The following is a 17,898-nucleotide window of genomic DNA, read 5'->3' on the forward strand; positions in this document are numbered from 1 at the left end:
CTGGCATCTCAACTAGAGAGTCAGTGTTCTGTTGTCTGGCATACTCAGGCCTCAGGCCAACCCCAGAGGTTTGCTTCTTCTAACATTAGGAGACAATAGATTATTCCTTGTAGTATTAGTTCTGCCTGAATTCCGACTTGCTGTGATGCAAGTGACTTTTGACTATCCTTTTGTAATCCATAATTGGCTAACAATGTAAAATAATTTACATGCTAATAAGTAGTTCATAGCAAATACAATTCTAACCATTGAGTTTTTGTTTTTCTTTTAATATGCTCTCTTTTGTGTTAATGTCTCTGAAAAGTCTCCCTGAGCTGCAACTACTAGCTTTAAAACCTTCAAGCTTTTACATAATGATAAACATAGAAGTGTCCACATACAAAACATCCATGATTTGTGAACAGTAGAAAATGCAGGTAGGGGTAGTAGATCATTGGTATATAGAGGTATAATGATTTTACATGGCCTGACATCTCACAGTATTTAAATAATGCATAATTACTCATTGAAGTCTATATTGTAAAAAGATGTCAACGTGTAACTTTGTCTGGTTAAGTAAGTTTAAGCTATCACCATGGGTCCGGGATATAAAGACAAGTAAGACTCTTATTTCAAAATAAAAAAGAGAAGTTCTTCTTCAGTTCTTCAGATGACAGTAAAGACTGCTTCTCAGGGTGGGTCCAAAACACTAGGTTGCAAATACACTGAACAAGCTATCCAATGGTTATATTATAGTTGCTAAAGGAAATATTTACATGGTGACAGACTAGATTGATTTGCAATACCATTTACCTTCAGAATAGTGTGAGTAGCTGACCAATTTCTTTTAGTTAATGATAGCTTTTCCCCATGAGTTTAATAAAATAAAGGATTATATTATCCAAATCTAGACTGCGTTTGACTGTATCTGGCTCAAAGTGTACTTATACTGATTAAAGCTGAACTAAGTAATTAGGCTTTTTGTGTTGTGATTGTAGAAGACACCAACACAGATTGAAAACAAACCAGAATATGAATTGATTCTATTAAATTTAATCTCTGTTCAATTTAACTTATATAGCGCAAATTCACAACACGTCAGCTGAGGGAATGGATAGATCAATAGAGCTGTGACTAAGTTTGTTGACAGCACTAAAAAGAAATCTAGGATTATTTCTATTCTCCTCTATTAATGTTGAAAAATATGCTGCCCTAACTCTGCTTATGGTCATTTTATACAACAGTAGACTGTTTCTCCAGAATAGGTAGGATCCCTCTGGATGTGTAGAGCGCCATTTTCTCTCCAATTTCCTAATGCTGTGCTTCAAAGAAGATAGCTCTAAATTTAACCAGGGAGCGAGCTTCCTATAAATAATTACCTTCTTTTTCAAGGAGGCAACGTTGGCTAGTGTAAACCGCAATTTGGAAGTAACCACATCAACAAGAGCATCAATTTGTGAGGGGCGAGGAAATAAATTGCTGGAATCTTCTGTGTATTTCTTTGATACTAAGGATATTGAAAAGAGGAAAGACTCTTTAAACATGATTAATTATGTTTAGTGGTTACAATAGTTACATGAAAGGTAACATACCTGACATTTTTGGACACGATATTTTAGTTGGTACTTAGCTGTCATCACTCACTCCATCAGATTGTGTTTAGTAGGCTGCTTGTGCTGTGAAACAGGAAGTTTAAGTGTTTCACTCTCCCTTGCATATTCCCTTGCATATTCCACAAGACGGTAGAAATAGAAAAGGAAATTGAAATTCCACAAGGAGTTCTTTTGACAATAAAGTTTTAATTTTTTCATAGTGCTTGGTATTGAAAGAGAAACATGTTTTTGGGGTTATCGTTAGAATGGTTGTCTCAAAAAAAATATATATAGAGATTAAACTACAGTTAATAGCCAGTAAAACTTTGTTTCCAAATATTATTTATGCATTTTTATATCAGTCTAAATACAGTTTTATCACAGCCTCTTTGTAAATTTGTTTATTTTAGTCTTGAAGGAGCTGAACCAATGGTTGTTTTACCCATTTGCACTCGAAGAAGAAGTTAACATTTCCCGATGGAACTAGTTTTCTTTGATTTTTCCTTAATTTGAGCTGAAAGGCCGCATATGTGTTGCCTCTGTCTTTGCACCCATCCCACATTGCAAGCATTTGCATTTTATTAACAACAAAGCCTGTCGATGTACGATCACTCAGTGTTGAATATTGTTTGGTGATCTAATGAACATGTCTCTGATGTTCTGAAATAAGAATCAAATTCCCATTCAGGGATATTCTAATTTAGCCCAAAGAAAACTATTTTATGCTAATTGCCATGATGCTCTCAAAAAGTTTAGGTGTCATACCGTAAGTGTCTTATGCTATGGCAGGCAAGGTCACAGCTTTTCAGACTACTACAGATCTCAAACTACAAGAAGTAATTGGATATTCACATGATGTCTTTTAGATAGTTTAGCATAATCAACAGTTATTTAATTATTTATTTCCAAAGTAACCAGCACAAGAACTGATATGAAATTGAAATGAAAACACTATCATTCACAATTCATCCACAATTACATAAAATACCAAGACTCTGACTTGCAGGGCTATATTTCATTCTGTCATATCAGATATATGATGGATAAAGAGACAGCAAATGTTTTTTGTTGAGCATGGCTGTTCTTTAACCAGCCTCTTTATCTCTAATAGGGATATATTCCTTGAAATCACACGACATAAATAAAACAGAAATCCAAAAGGATTTTTTTTTTACTTATAACCCACACTTCATAAGAACAATTTCTCTGGTGGTGCTCTTTATGTGATCTGTGCCATAGACAAGGGTGTGCACCGCTGTACAAAACCATTGTGCTTAATAAGTCTGTCTACACCAATCCTGATAAAGACACATTCCTTCTATTAACCATTTCCCCACTTATTCCCTCAGCTGCAGGAAAGAAAAATGCTATAAACTCCAGGCAAATGCAGCAATTGTATTTTGAGGATGATAAATATTTCAGAAGCACTGAGAACATATTTAAACTACATTCAAGCTTCCGCCCTCTTTAGATGATTATCCTCTCCTCGCCTTTTAGAGATAATCAATGACTCTTCTTATTCCTTTCACCACAGTCGTCTTTGAGTGTTGAATGGTGTAAAATTAGTCTTTGTGACTGCAAGAGTGTGTGTCTGTAAGTGTGTAAAATGAATGCCTAAGCTGGAGAAAGCTGTGACCACCATTAATCTACATGTGCTGGAAACTGGAAATATAACCGATTGTCAGACAAGCACTTAGGTATTTCATCGCCTCCCCAATTGGCTCTATATTATATATATATATATATATATATATATATATATATATATATAGATAGATAGATAGATAGATAGATAGATAGACTTATAATGAGATGGTGTTTCAGGGGGACTCTATTCATATTAAGTGACTTATGACGAAAGTACACTTTTACGGCTTTTCATGGAGATCTGAATATATATAAAAACTGGGGAATATGACAACAAATCCAAAGCATATTTTAAAATTTGGATTTTTAGAATTGCAATTAGGGGAAAGCCAAATTTGTTTAAGATGGCTCTTAAACAAAACTATTTACAGTGGTATTACTTAATTCAGAATAGTATGGGTCTGGTACAATGTCATTCTTTAACTCAGCCTCATATCCCCCCATCTACTCTCAGAAACCCTCTGGTTCTTGTATGTGTGCATCATTAGCTCCTTTTTTCCATTATCTGCAGCCATCTAGTGTCGACTCTGTGCTCTAGAAATTATGCTGCTCCCTCAGTTTTCATTCATTCGCATTACATCTAGAGTAACGACAGCTCCTACTTCAATGTCAGTTTGACAACAGTGTTGTTCTTCAATTGCGTTGAGCCAGGCACAAAATGTAATTTTCATAATAAGGTGAGATTTAAAAAAAAAAAGATTTACCCTGCAAGTTTGCATAAGATTTTAAACTGTGTAAAAATATTCTTAGATCAAGTCAGAAGCAAAGTCAGCACAGCTTATCAAGAGTGAAAGTTATGGAAATGACATGTTACACATTATTTCAGAGCAATATGTGTGTGTCTTTGTGTGAGCAAGAGCTACAGAATCAGTCAGACAAACTTGACAGACCGAGTGCACAGCCTGTCAGTGAACGCACCCACTACATTCAGTGACATTGTGCTGTTCTCCCACCAGCTGAGACAGACAGTCAGTAATAACAGCGAGCACCTGGGCAGCCTCCAGGCTCTACACCTCAGCCCCTGGGGCTCTTCACCTGGGACAGGAGGCCCTGTGCTGCTTCTTCCCTGCTCAAGACCTGCACGAAGCAGGCAGATTATCACTCATTGCCCAGAAGGGACATGAGGCCTGGAATTCTGTCAAATTATTTTACATTAATCATTGGGACAGAGTGACAGTGTGGCAAGAGTACAGATTCATATCACTGGTGTACCACAAAGCCGTCACAGTGCCAAAAAGTCAACTCCCCCAAAGTTACAGTAAAAATAAAATAACCTTTGCTATTTATTCCACACCTTTCCGTCTCTTTTTCACTCTCCCTGGATACAACTGATTCTGCAGAGTATGATATGACACACCAAACCATAAATATGAAATCTAACTAGATTACTCTGACAATGTAAGTACGAAGGCAAGATGTTGCAGCACAAGTACGAGTGCAGATATATTGATACCCTTTCTGTTAAATCTTAGCAATTGCAAGTTTAAAAAATAAGAATATAATACTATTTCTTAATAAGAGCTGACAAAATTCATATCTATTGTAGGTTTGTAGTTGAGAACGAAGCACACCAAAAAATAAATTAATACAAATATTAATAGTAATAATAATAATAATACTAATAGTAATACAAATAAAATATAACTGCTCTTTTATGCGATAAAGAAAAGGCAAAAAGGAAACTTTTCATTTTACTTTTGTTGAATTTTCTCAAGTATTTCTGTCTGAGAAAATCAAGGCACCTTTAAATAAAGTAAGAGCAAGAAGATTGAATAAAAATCTATTAAAACTCTTTTGTTTCAAATATTACTATAAAATGAGGTCATGGTTTGATTGAACTGACTTGAGAGGACGTCTTGTGAATTGGTTGTGTATAAATATAAATAAGATTGAATTTAACAGATTTTTTTTTCATTTCTATTTTATCAATATTTTTCCCAACCTTCTGTACAAAAACATCCAAATGAACATATACACTATGGTGCAAGTAATGCCAACAGAAACTCCAGTACACCAACTTGTTTGGTTCTGATGACTGAAGGCTTTCACTTCTAAATGAAAAACTAATTAAATGAAAACATGCACTAAGCTCAATGGTGTGTGGACCTCTACTATACACACAGTGCTCTTTTAGACATTTGTAACCTAATTCTGTTGTGTTTTAGTTATCAGACGCACCTTTCAAGTCCATGTGAAGGTAAGATAAACATACATAGTATAAAGGCAAACTGTGATGCTTCCATCTGGCGAGTTAATTAGGCCCAGACCTTATGGGCAAAAAAAAAAATAAAAATAAAAAATGTTGAAGTTACTCATTTGGGTTTGTAGCTAAATGTTTACAGCTACACTGCCTATATTTTCACCACATCACATTTGTAAACATATCTCTGGGTATCCCTAATCATCAGTACTGTGAATGAAAATGTTTCTAAAATGTGACAGAAAATACAAGCAATAGGTACATGATTGTTAAGTGAGTATTGTGTCCTTTGATCAGTAGGATAGTTTGGAACAGAGCATTTATAAGAAATGCAAATAATAAAAAAAGACTATGATCTTTATCACTTCTTCGCCTAACACTCTGCTCAAGAACGCATAAAAGCACCAAACTTAACCTAATTTAACCTGAAACACAAAAACTAGTTTCAAAAATGTTCTGTTGTGTTAACTGGATACTCCTTACCCCCTGAGTTTCTATCTCACACAAACACCTTTTAGGTTTGGATAGCCTTTAAACCCTCTTACAGGAAAAAAAGGAAATTAAGGATGATCATCAATTCATGCCTTGGTCTTGTGAGTAAAGGATATGTACAAGAATAAATAAGCAGGTGAATTGGCCCATTACAAAGGCCAAAACAGCCAAAAATGACTAGCAATCACACTATCACTGTGGATCAGAAATAAAGTTATTATTTGTGATCTGAAAAGACAATTAGGAGCACCAAGTTAAATGTTATAAACGGAAAGGCAAACAAACACAATTATAGGCATCTAGTCAGTATGGTGTTAGGGTAGACCTGGTGCAACATTGTTACTTGTCTTGCTATATATGTTGACATAAGTCATATTAAATCTACTGTATGTAGGTCTAAATTTGAAGCAAATAAAGGGAATTTTGAGTGATATGAAGTGATATCCCATCTTTAATGTTTATTTGTAAATTGTGTGACCTGGGCTCATGGGTGCAAAATTCAGGGATTGGATCAGAAAATTCAGGGAGGGATCAGAAAATGGTTGGTTATTTTTTTCCTTTATGTCAATACTTTCATTTATTATTTTAATATCTAGGGTGAAGGTGCAATGCTCTATACAGCGTCTTTGAGTATACCAAGTGGTAAAATAACTATGAGCTGAATTAATCAATAAGTAGAGTGGACTGCTGTCTGTTGGAACCATACAAAACATTCACCATACTGAATGTTTGGTACTTACCAATTCAGTCACTTTGTACAGAGTGAAGAATGAGTTAAGGTAATAAATATTATAGGCCAGTCGTTGTAACATTTAAGTAATGCTTGAAGAAAGATTTTACTGTGGCACATGCATCAGGCTACATATGACTTCTCTGAACTACAATAATAATGCCAATGGCTGTTAAAAATAATCTGTGGGTGCCTGATTTACTGGTGAGAAATTGTATCATATGTGCAGGGAAGGCAAATGATGTGACAGGGTATAAAGATCAATTACCCTAATCTTGTAAATATCAATCATGGGAGTACTGTTTAACTTGGGCGCCTTCTTGCATATATATATATATATATATATATATATATATATATATATATATATATATATATATATATATATATATATATATATATATATATATATATATATATATATATATATATATATACTGGGTGTCAGACCGAGGCCGGTCTGACACCCAGTAAATTTTTCAAATACTAATTCCCTTTGATCTCTACTGCAAATGCACGTCACAAGAAAAAAAAGCAAACAAACTGAATGGATGTGTCCCCCCAAATTCTTAGCGACCCAGATCCATCCCCCACACTCTCTCACATAAAGCGAGAATCAACATTGCCCGCAAAACCGATGATTAATGCTCCATTAGTTAGACTAATTTGCATTGCAGAGTGCAAGGATTGCAGCACCTCTCTTCCTGTGATCATGACACACGCGGGTCAAATAAAACTTTGGCACGACACCTGAACGCCTCATGGCTCTCCCACTAAGAAAGTTGGATTTATTTCACCAGCCCGACATAGATTAATGCTGTCTGCTTCTCACATAAGTTACATGTTTATGTGTACATTTGTAAAGCTGAGAAGCCCTGAGTTCTGTGGATCTGCTTTGGCTGGTTTTTACAGGTGCTTTTTTGGACACAGCGCAAGCCAGAACGTCATGCCCCACCGCTTCCTGCATGAAATAGGTCCCAAATAAAATCAATCTGTATCAAGATGTGTCATTTTATTTTGCTTTAACAACACATAACCACATAACAACTGAAGTTCCCTTAGAAAACGAGTGCACATGCGCATCAATTTCCAAAACAGCGGTTGCTTTGTGAGTGGTGCATTTAATGCAATGGGATATTATACAACTAGTCCACAGACGTCACAAAACACTGCATGCGATTGTGAATGACATAGGTTATCCATATATTACTTTTTTAGGTATGTGTTCTACATACTAGACAGGGTTTAATGCATTACATTACTGAAAATTGTGAACGGCCCCCAATTAGGCTATCCCCTGCCTGTTGACATTTCCAGATGTGAAAGATTATCGTTTTGTAATAAAATTTAATTATTCATAGCACTTTTAAAAACAACTGCTGTTGGTTAAAGGAATGCAGACAAAAATTACACATTACAACAATAATTTAAAGTTAAAAACAAAAAAAATAAAAACATTACAAGACTAAATAAAACCATATCTTAATGCACATTATGTGCTACATAAAAAAAAAAAAACAGTGCCTACAAAAGGATTGAAGCTACCAAGTTTTCATTTGAATCGGCTCAGGGATTTTACAGAGAAGAGTTCCACTGTATCCTACACATAGTATATGCAAAATGTATTCATAGATTTATGCAATCAGGCATTTAAACAATAAAATAACTCAAAAACTCTTCCCTGATCCTTAATACAGATATTTCACCAAGTTACAAAAATCTTTATATGTTTTTTATGATATTTAATTCCCAGAAGTAGTTTTAGTTGAATTTTTTTTTTTTTTTATTCTGCATTTTGTGCTGTAAATTATTACTTTGTGTAGGAGTTTTGTTTTTTATTTTTAGGAAAAAACAAACAGTGTCCCAAAATTATTTTCCTAAAAAAAAAAAAACAGTGTCCCAAAATATAAGTTTAATTCTGCGTTCAGACAGAATTAAACTTATATTATAACCTTTTTGAGCATCAAGGGCATCAGATTTGCATCACAATCAGAGAGACGTTATGTGACGTGTTGGCAGATTATCGGACAGAAAAAAATATTTTTACTTCTTTTGACTTCTTTTTAACATCAAGCCTCCTGAATGATACCCGCTAACCTTAAATAGATGGACAGACACTCTACAGCTGAATTGGGCCGCCTGTAGTTGTCCTGACTGGAGATGTGGGCACCGATGCCGCTGAGCAAGTTATCAAAGCGGCTTTGGGTGAGATGTGAATAGCACTGAAAGCGACCCTTGTCTCTGTGCAGCTCCTGTAGTAGGTGGTGAAACTCATAAAACTCAATATGCCTCTGAATTATCTCTATTGAATCCAGACACGGCGCAGAGGTGTACAAAGACAAGATTCTCTAGCTTTTTTCGGTAAATAAAGCCAAGCCACTTTCTCAAATTCATCTCCGGCAGAGAACATGGTACTTCCTCCCAATGGTAGTCACCATGCCAGAGCCTCAACACTGACAGACTTTTATGTGCAAAACCAAGTTCAGGCACTGGACGGCTTCTTTGATGCTCAAAGGGCGTTTGGTATGAACACAGCATAATTCTACAGATTCGGCCTTGATCTTGTCCTTGAAGGGCCCGGTCTTGGGGTCTGTCCATTATGCTGCAGCACCATCAAGCTGGTACCCATTATAACATTGACTAAAAGTGCTTCGATTTGGGATGGAGATAAAAATGCATGGATGAAACAGTGTGTGAATGAGGGGTTAGTGTATAAGTTCCCTGGTTGCCATTGTTCTTTACTGGTTCATTTGTTCAGTACTGCACAATACTGCTCTAGCCTGCCCTGTGTAATTCTGCTCTCCATCATCTTTTCTCTATGTTCCTGGAATATTTTTTTATTTATTTAGTTTTATTATCTTAAGTTCACTTTTTAGTGGGGGATTTCTGGATCTTGAACTTTGTTTTATAGTATTATTAAGTGTCTTTCTTTTTACCCATCAACCTGTACTTCCCTTTTGCCTGCATATGGGTTCTCCACAACCAATACTCACTTTCTGTGACACGGGTGAAATGACTAGCACCCATTTTGGATGTAAGGAATAAGAACAACTTGGTTTAAAACAAGTCTCACATTGAATAACTGGGAAACTTTATTAACATACACATAAAATGGTCAGTACTAATAATCACATTAACTGCTGACAGTAAGCTAAAACCAAGAAACAAGGTATCTAGAGTATAATCCATTTACGTTAAAGTCTATGGAGTTGTATGGGACCCTGGGGGCCTCACTAGCTATATCTTACTCACTTTGTGTTTGTTTCTGGTGTCATAAAACATTTAACAGCAAACTATGTCACCTCAGACAAACATACAATTTTCAGTTTTAATACTTCTTTTCTAAGGTTTAAAATACACTATTGCTACTAAAGCTTTGGACTCAGCATCCTGTAGCATAGATTACATGTAATAACTTTGAAAAAACCATCACATGTTTGGGTCTAAGAAAATCCTAGTTATGTCATAACTCATTATTCAATTTAAAATTTCAGCCTTTGCTCTAAAGGTTCATTCCGCTCCCGGTTGTGTATTTCCCCCATCCAGACTGAAAAGGGAGGAGATAAATGTGATTTAAATTAATAGCTGCTACTAAATAACTCCTCCGCTGGTAAACGATGCATTCATCAGATACAGACAGCCAATATCCTGTGATTCATGGCACTCCTTACTGTGTGAAGGGTGCCAACAAAAATTGTTATTACTTTTTAATAAAGTGTACCAGTCACTAATCCCCTCATTTATCAGTGGAAGGCACTTGGTATGGAGGGAGCTCAAGTGAAATGGTGTGCCTAGCTGCTCTGATGAAGAAGAATGGGAGGAAAGTAAAATAAAATTGTGGTTAACAGTCAAATGTTACTTTAGAATAAAACCTGTAGTAGCTATACATATAATATATATATAATATGTAAGAATTGAGACAATTATCAAACATGACCATATGCTTAGTTGTTTTCCACAGTATCAGTCTAAATTATTTTTGAGTGAGGCTTTGTTCCCAATACAAGCAAAATACAAAACATTCTTTAAAATTTCTTAAAATTATGCTGACTCTTCTTTTATATCAAATTAGTAAGTTAATTGAATAGATACTTCCAAATATTAAAAACAGCAGTGTAATATTCCACTCAAACTCATCATAAAACTTAAAATTTACTATTCCATTTCTATTCATATAATTGATTTCCACAGGTTTGTTATTTAAGGGATTAATTAAATCCACAGTTGCTGCAGTTTTTTTGCTAACCTGATTCTCGCCAGATGGATGTAGTTCCGCCGAGCTCCACATGGTGTCAACACATCCATTTGAATCGCTTCCATTGGGAGGGATTTTCGTAAATGTGACGTATCAGAGAAGCGACTGTTTGGATTCAGACAATGGTGGCTTGCAGTGAGGATGTCGTCCCCGGAAATGTCCCCAATTTAAGTGTATCATGTTGGATTAAAAAAGGGCAGCAAGAGGTATTTACCCAGTCCTGCCACTCTCCCGACATGGTGGAAGAGCTAAACTGAACGCATCTTCCTTGCCCCATCGGCGTTGCAGATCGGGTGAAACAAACCAACCCTTCAACAGAGACTCTGCACCCGCCTGCTTAGCAAAATCAGAGACGTCCCTCGGTTTTCATTAGAGAAATCCGGTCACCAAGTAACATTGATGCTGCTATTTCATCAGTGTTGTCCAAGCCACCGAATATTAATTATTGAAAAGAACACCAGAGAACGGATTTGAAGGCATTGTTTGTGGAAATTATGGTTTCTGTGTTGATGTTGGTTTCAATGTGAGTTGTTGAATTAGCACATCAGTAAGGATGATGGACAAGTTGTTTACCCAATGATATGCAAGGATTTCTGATAAAGCCCCTCTTTCTGAAATACATCTCCAATGGAGCAATCCCAGATGGATGTGTGGAGCTCTGTGGAACGAAATCTATTTGTCGAGAGCCAGATTAGTTTATTTCAAATGCATAAGCAAAAACCTATGGGATCACTAAAATTATGACCCTATTAATATACACAAGTGTTAATCTCAGTAGACAACTCATAGGCAATCACTTTTCCAAAGTTTATATGAACGCACACACACACACGCATATATATATATATATATATATATATATATATATATATATATATATATATATATATATATATATATAAGTGTTTATATATATATAAACACTATAGTATAATATAGTAGTTAGATTATGTTGTTTACATCAGTGTTGTATTTGTGGATTGTACTATGACTGTTGACTCACATCAACATGAAACCTCCCTATGCCGAATAAATGTCCAACTTAGGATTCTGCATTTACTGTACCAATGTCCTGCAATAATTAGTTTTTTCAATTTGACTCTGAATGGGACAGCAAACATGGAGGCAGCATGATGGTTTAAAGATTCATTGAAAAGCAGTGAGCCGTGTGAACCAGGATAACTGGGAGGGCTCTGGTCGCTGACTCTTACCAGAAAATAAACAGGGTTAGCCACTGACAGCAGGCAGAGGGTTAAACAAGTTCTTTGTGGGCTTACTGAATGAGTTTGTGATCTTGTCTGGGAGGGTGGTGTATTGGTGCACAAAGAGCTGTGGTTGGCGGTCTGAGTGGCAGCCTCATAACCAGAGTTATCTGTGGAAAGAAAACATAGTCGAGAGACAGGAACTGTAAAGGCTTCAATGCGAAGATCTCAGGGCCATGGGCAGGTCAGGTTATTACTCTGGGTGAGCTAATGCTCTGACGCCTTCCTCACAGCTCCTGCCTCCTTTTATGCTCCTCTTAATTGCAGCTGATTATAAACACCTGTGGCTACTGCCTGCCAGTCGCAACTAGTGGGTTAGAGAAGCCAGCTTCACATAAACCACGTCCCGTGTCCGCCATCCACCACAAAAAGTTGCCGTGAAGCAGTCCGTATTGCGCACAGATCTGTGCACCTGACAAAGACTGGACATACACATGTCTGGACACAACCTTTCTTGCTTCAAACTCTGAAAAATGTATCAGAACTTTTCTGGTTTAAGCTCAATTAGGATTGGGAAAGTTATTTTGATGTACTGATCCTCAGACTGAAAGAGTTTTTGAGAGGGTTTTTTTCTACTCCATTCTGAAGTTACAATGTAATAGAATTACTATATATTTAATAAATATGGGCCAACACATTATATTGGGGTATAAAATTCAATAAAAACAAATTAAATAACCTTATATTAACCTTAAATTAAAGCTTTTGATACTGCTTTTGAATCCATTACATACCATTGCTAAGTGTGTTCAGAGAATGAAAAGAGTAGGAAAGCTGCACAAGTTAAAACTTAAAAAGAGTTTTAATGTCAGCGTTAGGCAATCGAAGTGGGGGACAGTGATTAAAGGTTGTTTCTTGACCCTGTGTCTTGGACTGAGATAAACCTTCCAAAATTCCTTCAAACAAACAGTGAACTGCTTGGGTTAATTTAGCCTTCCAGCTAAAACACTGCTGCTCCTGATGCAGCGCCTGATGATTCCCCTTGTGTATAAGCCAATTTTAAGCCTCAAGAACAGGTAACACTCAATCCATTAACCTCAGCTTTAAGCGGCTGCTTTATGTCACTATGTCTGAGTCTGGCACACACAAGAAATGTGCACACTACCATGTGCACAAAAAAGAAACACGTAGACACACATTTACCTACCCCTCCTCCCTCTTCATACAGTTTTTAATAGTTGTCATGCAAAGACTTGAAAAGGTCAATGCAGATCCCCTTGACACGGACTGAGTCATTGTACTAATGAATCTTTTTTTTCCCCCTTTTCTTCCCTTCAGACTTAACAATACCCCATCACCAAGCTGAAAGCTATCCATCTGCCTACAGTATTTTGGTCAGTAATGGACAAACATGTCCATTGACTAACAGTCATTTAGACAAAGCAAGGCAACAGAAAATGTATTTTAGTGTAAAAAAGACAAATGTATGAAATACATTCAGATAAACAGTCATTTACCCACCACACACAGCCACACACATCACCTAGGGTATCTTAACCTCTTGACTCAGAGGGTGGCAGCAGCCCTCTTTAGCTGGATAATATAAACCAGTTTTCAAAGGCAGCAGTCATGTTAAACTGTAGCACACATGCTATTCCTTAATTATCCTTTTGGGGGAAATGTCAGTTACTTCAGCAGGAATCAGAATAGGCTTAAAAAGAGTGCGTGTCACTATGAGTGTGCTGCCTGGGGGCAGAGTCATCAAAGTGACTAGATTCCTGTGCCCACTGTTGTCCCCACTATTCCATACACTATGCAGCCCCAATAAGGTGAAAAACTAGCAGCATACTGAAGGAAAAACAGAGGATATGACAATTAGTGAAGGTGGCTTTAAATAGAGGGGAAGGACAAAGGGGAAATCAGAAGTGCAGGTGAAGACAATGAATCAGTAATTAAAGTGAGCCAGCAAAGAAATATGGCAGGGCAGACAGGGAGGAAACAGACATCTAACAGACGCAGGATACAAAAAACTAATAAATAGATAAAACACTAGAAATAATAACTGAAGAAACAATCCAAACCAGCAAAGTCCAACACAAAACTGAGGATCATGACACTGGACGTCTCACGGTAAAGCTCCATTACTCCTCATTTGCAGCCTCCTGGCAATAATCCTCCTGGTGCCCAAGCTCACTTCTTGGATCTAGACCATATTTTCCAAACATTGTCTGCTTCACAAACAGTAAGTAAATCTGCACTGTTCATTCACCGTATAAAAACAACCTACTCATGTACCTTCTCTCTCCAGTGTGTCCCCATTTCCACCCAGCCTGGTTGGTTTTCCGTGGTTCAACATCATTCTCTACTGAAAACAATAAACTGTTTAACTTTCTAGCATCTCCTCAGAGTCGTTCTTTCATGTGGGTCTAAAGCTTAAAACATAACATGACACAGACTGGGGTTCAAACCCAAGACCTTCTTGCTGCAAAGGCAATAGTGCTACCAAATGTGCAACTGTGCAGCCCATAATCCAATGTATTCATCCAGTTTTTAGTGTCAGCACAGTCATTCTGAAATAAAATATATTTTTATAATGTTTTCATCTAATCCCTTTTTAAGGTATGCAAAACGGTTTCATCAATACATTTACATAATTATTCATCAAATTGACTTTTCAGACTCATTAGAAAATATATTTTATGAATGAGACTGAGTACATCAAGGACTCCATCCCTGCTGGCCTGAACTGCCTTGAGGTTGCCTACAGGGAGGATCGTTCTACAGAGGAAGCTGTCTCGTTGACTCTCAACATGGCTCTGACTCATCTACAGCATTCTAACATCTATGTTAGGATGCTATTCATGGACTTCAACTCAGCTTTCAACACCATGTTTCCAGCCATGCTGATCTTGAAGTGCCACAACCTGGGATTATCTGCACCGCTCTGCCCCTGGACTTTCTCCCAAACAGGACCAAGGTGGTGAGGATAGGAAAACTCACATCTGCCCAAGTGATCCTCAACATGGGTATGCCGCAAGATTGTGTCCTCAGGCCTGCCTTCTTCACCCTCTTCACACACAACTGCTCTGTTAACTGCCCCACAAGGCTGTAAAGTTTGCGGATGACACCACTGTTGTGGGTCTAATATCCAACAATGATGAGACTCACTACAGAGAGGTGGTCCACTATCTGACACACTGACGCTCCAGGAGTAACCTCATCCTGAACACTAGAAGATCAAGGAGGTGATAGTGGACTATATGAGGTCCAGGAAGACTAAACAAGCTCCTCTCTGAAAACATGGGGTGGTGGTGGAGTGTATGTACGTTAAAGTTCCCAGGCATTTACATTTCCTCATAAATGTTTATAGAGCCACAATTGAAAGCATCCTGTGTCTTAGCGTGACAATATGGGAGCTGCAGAGCACAGGGGAGGAAGGATTCAGCATGAGTGGTGAGGTCAGCACTTACACTACAAGATCTAGATATGGTTTATGCTTCAAGAGTCCAGAAAAGGGCCAGACATATTGCCATAGATCCCTCCCACCCAGGAAATGCACTGTTTTTTCCTCTTCCACAAGGTAAATGATTCAGGAAGGTTAAATAAAAAAAACCGAATAGGCTTAAAAACAGCTTTTTTTCCCAAAGCTGTGTAGGTTATTATCCCCTGTTGAGAATCAATTAAACCACCAACCCAGTTCATAGTCTGTTATGTCTTTACAATGATACTGCTGGTTCCAAATGTTATTGATCTGATTGAGAATTATGTACACCGTATTTCATACGCTAATGTCTATTGTACACTTTAGCTTCTCAGGAAGTGTTTGTTTGCATTTCTATGTAAATTGCAATGTTGTTTAACTTGATGATTTGCATTTTCTGCTTATGTCTCTTTGCACCTGTTTAATTTCTCTGGGAATATTTGACTCGAAAATAGGTTTTGAAAGGAATTGTTACCCCCATCGCCACCGTCCATCTACAAAGATACACCACACACACACACACATCCTTTTTTAATGTACATAGTGAGGATGGTGCCCTATTTTCCATAGATTTCCATTCATCTTCAAGCCTTTCTATGGCCTAACCCTGATGCTAGCTCTAACCCCAACCTTTACAGGTTTATACCTAACCTATCCGTAATTGACACCATAGTAGTAAACCTAACCCTTAACCCAGAAAAAAAGATAGGACTGACAAAAGATCCTTATTTTACATAAAAGTCCTCACTTTACTAGTAAAATGAGCAAAACGTGTTCTTGCTCAGCTGGAAGTTCAGGAACACACAAATACCACCCCCTGCTGATTTTGAACACGTTCAAACATACCAATGAAAACAGGGGCATCATTTGCTACCTGGTTATTTTAAGAAGAATCCCACACCCCATGGACTTGAGAGTTTTTTTTTAAAGTGAATTTAATGAAAACAGCTGCTGTGACTGACAGCTGAATGAATAAGCTAACAAAGGCTCTGCCTCATTGAGGGGTCAGAAGTGAAAGTAGACTTGCCCTCTGTCAATGTCCTCCCCTCCCTAGTTCACTGGATATTTCATTTATAAGCATTTATATTTGTTATAACAAATTTACATCAATTTGTCTAAGTTGGGATCAGGACCTGGTTGGAAATTTTCAGGGCAGCTAAAAAATCAGTTTGTTAATAAAAGGACAGGAGAGCAGCAAAAGACAAATAAAAATATGGGAAATTGCATAAACACTAATGCTTTACATTTGTTTTCTTTTGTAAATCCTTCACCATCAATTTTTTTCAAATCTTTTTGAAAGAAATTTAAGAACAAAAGAATTGGGAATTATTTTTTAAATGTTCTTCAATGCAAATAGCTAAATAGTATTAATGATGATCAATCAGTTAGCTGCAGCCAGACATTTTTATGAAATGATTTTCTAAGCTCTATAAGACTCTCTCTTTTTTCTGTCTTAAACATAATTTTTCTTATCACTGTCTTCCTTTGTAAGCGTTGTCGGTTTCATCGCCTTGGCTACAGCCGATGGTATCACGTTATCATTGTAATAAAACTAAAGTGCCGGGCAGGAAATTGAAAGTGTATTCGTACAGGAAATAATAGTGCTCCGTCATAATCTACAGTTGAAAACACATGTTCATCCACATATTGTGCCCTTATCTGATGTTAGAGAATATGTTATAGTCAGCCATCTTTTTGCTTTTTCTTTATTGTTACATTGTTTTTCTTGCTTTGGTTTCCAGATCATTATGACCAGTCAGGGTTCATTTGGGGGCTTTGATGCTAATCTCAAACATTGTTGCACCTACCACTATTTGCTGTTCACAACTTAGAATTGAAAGTCTAGATCCTTTTAAACAAATATATCAAAACTAAATATGAAAAAAAGCCATAAACCTTTTTATTTATCCTTTTTAGAGTTTATTTTAAATAAATACTCCATATAATAATTTGTAAAATTACATGATTACTATTTCACAACTCGTCATCAGTAGCTTTAGGCTAGAATTATTTATTGCTTCTTGTAGAAAATAATTTTAAAATTATTAGCTGTTGATTTTCCGTCTTGATGGGAAATCAACAGCTACAGTGATATGTGTGTGTGTATGTATGTGTGTGTGTGTATATATATATATATATATATATATATATATATATATATATATATATAGAGAGAGAGAGAGAGAGAGAGAGAGAGAGAGAGAGAGAGAGAGGTCAGTAGAGGTCAGTTTTCTTTTTTTAAGTCAATATATTATGATTTAAAATGTTTCATGAATGGACTGCATAGGAAAGAAACATCTTTGCTGAAAATTATATTTAC

This window comes from Fundulus heteroclitus, chromosome 3, assembly GCF_011125445.2.
Source record: "Fundulus heteroclitus isolate FHET01 chromosome 3, MU-UCD_Fhet_4.1, whole genome shotgun sequence".
In the NCBI taxonomy this organism is placed as follows: Eukaryota; Metazoa; Chordata; class Actinopteri; order Cyprinodontiformes; family Fundulidae; genus Fundulus; species Fundulus heteroclitus.